The sequence below is a fragment of the Mizuhopecten yessoensis genome, unplaced genomic scaffold (assembly GCF_002113885.1).
Source record: "Mizuhopecten yessoensis strain PY_sf001 unplaced genomic scaffold, ASM211388v2 scaffold3575, whole genome shotgun sequence".
Taxonomy (NCBI): Eukaryota; Metazoa; Mollusca; class Bivalvia; order Pectinida; family Pectinidae; genus Mizuhopecten; species Mizuhopecten yessoensis.
In genome coordinates, this window is record NW_018405113.1 from 924611 (window position 1) to 931299 (window position 6689).

At 35.6% G+C, this 6689-nt stretch overlaps 1 protein-coding gene across 1 annotated transcript in view; it reads right to left on the minus strand.

Moving 5' to 3' along the window:
* LOC110447683 (serine/threonine-protein kinase 33-like) overlaps nucleotides 1–1164 on the minus strand; it is a 31692-nt gene extending 30528 nt beyond the window's left edge. Inside the window, exon 1 of the mRNA XM_021493528.1 lies at nucleotides 932–1164. The gene's annotated coding sequence lies outside the window, so the exon portion shown is untranslated. The remainder of the gene's footprint in view (nucleotides 1–931) is intronic.
* Between the last annotated feature and the right edge of the window lie 5525 nt (nucleotides 1165–6689).

The window sequence follows — 6689 nt, forward strand, 5'->3', positions numbered from 1 at the left end:
AAAGACGACTTGTAAAATGAATCTGAATTAGGTATGAATCTGCTGAGGAACGTAAAAGAAAAGAAGTGTAGTGTGCAAGTGGGCACCCATCCAGCCACTTATCATTCTTGACATCGCTGAACTAGAGACTAAGAGGGTATGCATGCCTTCCAGGACCTGCATAGCTGGAAAAGCTTATTGCCAGTTAAACAGTACTTTCCCTTCAATACCTTTACTGTTATGCTTTCCATGTCCTGCAACTGTTAGTTGCTGATTTGATTTTTCTATGTAATTTATTATTTTTATTCTTAAATATCCTGTTCTAAGGAACCAAAATTACCAGAAAACATCAAGAAATCTTTTGAGGGGCACTCTACTTTTTTTGGAGCTTATATTAAGTTACAAAAACAGTCTGCTTTGTGTCAAATGGCTATAAAATCTGTAGTAGCCTAAAGAAACTGATTAAGTAAACCGTAAGTGGAACATGACTCACATAATCTCATTTATTATTATTTCAATAGGTGTCGTTATCATGTGTCAACTGAATGTTTCAGTTACATTTCATTTTTTGTACATGCCAAGTGTTAAACATTATTTAAATCAGCTGTAAAAGAAAAACATATCCATCCACATAATCGATCTATGGGCTAGTTTATAATGTGAAACTTGTTGAGCAGTTATTGGACTAAATGAGTGCGTTGGGACATTGAATTCAAAACAAATTATCTGCAGTCTACTGTACATGTCACAAGATTATAATCTATATTTACGACACACATGGTGTCTATCCAGACCAGATTGTGTCTGAAAATTAACATTGTACACATAAACTCGTGGCAACTTTTGATAATCATTAATCATAGAGCGGTCCCTCCATAAAGAATATGAATAACTACTTAAGTTTACAAAGTTACATACTGTATTCAGTTTCAAAGTGTCGAAGTTCACTCACCTGATTAAAGTTATTCAGTTCGTTTCTAGAGAGATTTGTAAGAATTTGATGTATCTGATGCAAGTAAACGTGTCCGGTAAGACTAGTTGTCTCGCTTTCCTGTTCATGTTTTCAATTCATTCTAATTTCACATCACGGGAACATGTAATTTTTCGTCATACAGGTAGCGTTTGATAGGTCTCCATAGGCGCTGTTACGGTGCTAGGACCTATGCGCACACTAATCTGCGCACATCGGAAACGCAATCCTATCTGTTCGGAGAACCCTTTAGACTTTTCCATTATAATTTGAGATAAAGTAAGAGAGCGTGTTTGCAGTGACATCTATTGGTAAATTCCGAACACAAACCAAGGGAAGTAATTCAAAAAGATAACTTTTTCATATCCTACTATCAATAGGGAAATTTGACAAATGCTTATAAAACTATTTTGATATTGATTTTAATTGAATATCAACTTTTCCTGGCATTTTCTGACTTAATCTTTGGTCTCCTATTCACTGGCCTATTTTTTCATTATTTTTTTTAGTTTTCATTTGACTACTATAATCAACATATCAACTAACTGGTCAACTTTGAAGTCGACAAGTTTTTTTGTGTGTCAATGTGAAAGCAGCAAATACATCACTTTTGAAGCATTTACATGTACTATATAATCATAGTCGTACACACATGTCGCTCTGAAGATGTTGTTTTCCATCTTTAAAATGACAGCAAAAACAAATATCGTCAACTTAATCGACAATGCTTGTCTAGTATATATAAAGCAGAATGCCGGAAACGCCGGAGTAGACCGGGGGGCTTCGCGCCTGGATTCTGAATTACCCCAACCCCACATCACCCCAAACTAACTTCACAAAATTCTGGATCTACGCCATATAAATAGCAATCAGGAAAAATGGCTTGTAGATATGTGCGTTACCATGCGGCATATTATATTATCAAAGTTGTACTTGGAGTATTACTAATGATCACGGAATTAGATTCCGTGTAATGATACAGCATTTTATCCTAATAGAGCGTGATTGAAATGGTTACTTACGCTCGAAACGTTTATCATAAATAATATTTTTAAGAAAATTTATTAAAACGAATTCAAGTTATTCGTAAGATTTAAAGGGAAACGTCAAAATCATTGTCAACTCTCATTAGCATGTAACATCACATACAGTCCGTCCACACTCATAATTAAAGCTGTCAACTGAAGTGACACTAAATTAAAGTAATTGGATATTTTGTCGCCGGTATGTCACAATCAAATAGTACTTAATGGTTGAACGTGACTGATTGCCTGGGTTGCGGAGCATATCCGAATGTCGACAAGCACTCGCATTTCTTTTCATATTATACATTGTATGTTACTCATGTTTGTTTTAACACCACATAGTTTAACGACGCCATAGAGTATTATTTATAATAAACTTATACGGAATCAAATCAAAAGTGTTGTGTACACACAGGTATACTGGTCAGGTAGCTCTAATTTATCACTGTAATTCCGTATATGATCAGCTTCCAGCTTAGATAGAACGCCACCTTAGATATTACGGTATTTACTGTGTGCCGGTAGTTGTATACATTGTAAAATATTTACAGTGTACTATTCGCTAGTCAGTATTGACGGTGTGTTTGCCATAAAAAATAGTTACTGTATAATTTTCTTAATATCAATTTTTACGGTATGCAAGTTGTTACACGACTTGCATACTTCATCGTTAAACAATCATACACAATTTAAGAATATTAATTATTAACATGGTAAATTTCATGTGACGGACATCAGAAATCTACTACAGTATACATAAACACAGAACGCAGGAAATACACGTCCTTTTAAGACCTTAGCTAATTATTAATCTTACGTGAAACAAAATAAAACCAAACCAGAGCAAGCGCAGAAAATATTAGCTAATGAAAAATGGCAAACGTTCATTATGAGCAGGCAAATATAACAGTGTAACAAAATTACAAAAGTAACATTAAAAGTAATCACAGAAAAGAAACATTATAAATAAACTTATAAAACAAAAGTTATAAAATTAAATGTGTGGCTTAAAGAAGAGACAATGAAGTTACTTAGTAGAAAATTAATTTTCTTAGTCCGATCTAGACGATGCGAACAAAAATAACAAGAGGTGCATAGTATATCAAAGTAACTGTGACATTAGCTATATATATGAAGCGAAGTAACTCCATTACGGCAATGGAAGTTATCTCCCTTGGATGTTTTATTAACACGCATTAAAACTAACCGAAAAGTCGATATAAATAGACAAAAGCACACTAACAGTAATAATATTGAAAACCGATCCTAAATCTAAGATGAACGCCGTCCCGGATTCCCTACATACAGCAGCTGGACGACCCAAAGTTTTCAGGAAGGTCGTTTGACAAACTGTTCAACAACTGGGCCGCCTCAAATCTGAGTATCTCTGTCTGTATAGGGGCTTGTTTTTGTTTTCGATATTCTGACTGTTTGATGTTGTCTGAAACCTTAGATCCGGAAACATATTTAAAAAGTCCTATAGATAATCTATTCTAAAAAAAGTATGACTTTCTTGGCTTCACATGATGACAGAACACTTGTTTGGTAGGAATACAGTAACATGCAGTTAAACATCAAAACATAACCCGCGCAACCAAGTCTAAAAAGTGGCAACACGTTCGCAGTTTCCAGTTACAAAACAATAATGATATAATGTTATAATGTCATTGAAAGAAATTCTTATAAAAGTAGCAGGCTTACTGGCAGTAGTTGAAAGATGTCAAAAAGAAAACGAATATTTCATAAGTGATGGGTTTGGCCTTCTTAGATAAGTCTAAACCTTATATAAAACTTTTCTACATATATTAGATATTTGGGTACTAAATTCCATCGGATCACTAGTACTGTTTGTTTCTACACTTGACATGTTTGCTTATCAACTAAGAAGCTAAAATCTTGACCGAATTTCACCCCTTTGCTATTAGCACGGACTAAGATAGCAATTTAATCTAATCTAATCTGTGATATTAGTTTGGAACTTGTTTGTTTTTTACTTTTATGCCATTTTTCAAGAACTTCTAAAACTATTCCTATCAGACAAACGCAGCATCACTATACGATCATATCGTTACAAATGTCTAATACACATATATGCTAAAATGATATGGGAGGGCCCACGGTGGCCAAGTGGTTAGTCGTCTGAAATTCTGCTACCACTATAGCCCTTCAGTTCGCGGGTTCGAGACCTACGTGGGGCAGTCGCCAGGTACTGGCCGTTGGTCGGTGGTTTATCCACCACCAAATCCTGGCACGTCCTTAAATGACCATAGCTGTTCAGTAAAAGGACGTAAAACACCAAAAACCCACACTGATGTGAGGCACATCACATACAGGTCACATGTATATGAGAGCGAGTTGTCGTCCGCATAGTTGTTCAGTGTAGCACTGTCAAAAAATGTCTTACATTATAAATGTATTGAAAACCGGTGGTCCGGGTATGATTAACTGATAGTTAGGTTCTATTGTCGAATATATAATTGTAGCATTATTTCTGCATTTTTGTATGCCTCGAATATGTTCTATTTCAATAAATTCATATTTCCAAGACAAATAAAACATCAATTCCGATTTTCAAAGGAACCCGTATTCTATTTTTGACTTTGATTTCCACGATCTTGCTGCTATTTCTGATATGGGCTATAACATGTACACAATGCAAGGATACAATCATCAGGTCTTTGGGTATCATGAGAAAAGTCCATCTGAACAACAAACATCTATAATAACTACCACGTAAATTTAAAGGAAAACATCCGAGTAAATATAAATTAAATATAAATTAAAATAGCTTTCACGTATTAAATGTTATGAAACTTATAAGAGTTAGCTCCCTTACACCACACAAGCGTCTTTATTCCATCTTTGCGTATTGCAGAGTTATCTTCTCTTGGGAGCAGGTATTGACTGTTACGTCACTTGTTTGTGAGAGTAACGTCATCAATTATTGAGAAAACGACGTAACTTTCTCACACAAACCAATGACGTAACAATCAATACCTGCTCCCACGAGAAGATAACTCTGCAATACGCAAAGACGGAATAGCTCGCATGCTGAACTTTGATTTCTGTCTAGCTCATAAGCAATAGCTCTTTTATGAAATGTTTTTGAAATTCCCCAGTAAACTTCAGAGACGCCCTTTGAAGGTTTTTCTTCTCTGTGACCTCTTATGGCCCTGTCGCTTGGTCACATGGGGGACAGCCCCTTCGCGAGAATAATTTCTTATCTTCGTCATGTAAACATCATTTATGTGAAGTTGTTTAAAAGAGTCTCCACTTGAACGTTTCGGAGTCAGATAACGTCAGCGAAGGCAAATTCGTCACATTAGTAAGGGTTTCTGTTAATAATTCGACCAAATAGGCATGTATCAAAATGCCGACGAGCACCAATACAGAAGAAGATTCGACTGAAATGTCTATAAATAAACATTGTTGTAAACACGCCTGAATGACGCCACGCAGCAACATTTGTGACGTCATCAGGCCTTCCGTGGTTTTGCTCAAAGGTGCAGACAGTTTCGCCAATTTTGTATGTTTATGTAACGCAAGCTGTACTGATACGAACAGCTCCAAATGTGTGTGTGTAACAATGATTAACATTGAAGTACATGGCTTTTCTTAGTTGTGATAGTAAGTTTTCGGCCGGTAACTTGAAGAAACTGATTAATGTTGTTTAAGAAAGATGACGGGTATCGGCTGAGATGATGTCAATTTACATGCATGATAAGCAATAAAGACTCAGTCCTTAACAAATATAAACTTCCAAATCGCTGCCCAATATCATATTTTTCATCGGGTCAGGATGAGAGGGTCCAGGGCTTTAAACGATCGAGTATGTAATAAATTTACACTAAATAACAACCAACTGGCCTCAGATTAATGAGTTTAGTTGACGAGATGTCCGTCGCACAGACCAATTTTTTGATTAAAAGTATAGCTTGTCCCTTCTTATACCTCTTCTTGTCAAAATATTTGAAGGCTTTAACTGTGTTGAAGACTATGGTAACGTTATTAACGTCACATCTTATGTATTATGACGTCATATGGCATTTTCATCACAGGGTGGCGAATTTGGGTGCATGGCTAATTTGCCTGTACTAACGTTATATATCTAAAGAGAAATCAAAAATACATTTGAGTATAAATTCTAATCCTCATCATATATAAGCATCATTTTATGGAATGTTGATAAAAATCTACTTATACGTTTAAGTGACCTCCCATCCCCCTTTCTGGTCGCGTTAGCCCCTTTTGAATATAAATTCTGACCCACATCAGATAAGCATTTTTGTTTTTTTTGTGAAATTTTGGTAAAAAATACACCCAACTTCTGGCTGATGATAACCAAAACACGAGGTCGGAAATGTGACGAAAGGCGGTTGCTACACTCAGGTTACCAAAAACACACAGTTAAATGTATTCTTTGTAATTTCATCGACTTAGCGCCGAAGCCAATTTTCAAATTGAATATCGATAAGTTAAACTATCAGGATAGACCACGTTAGATATGATCAAATTGGTACAAATATCCCATTGACGTAAGACATCTCTATATCGAACACGTTTTAAAGTCACTCTAAATCTACAAAAAACACACACAATTGATATATCCTTACAAGTAGCATGGACAGGAACCACGACTGATGACAATGTTTCTATCTGTGTCATGTAGCTGATAATGAACAGGTAAAATACTCATTGTTGTGACCAGTTAGTTC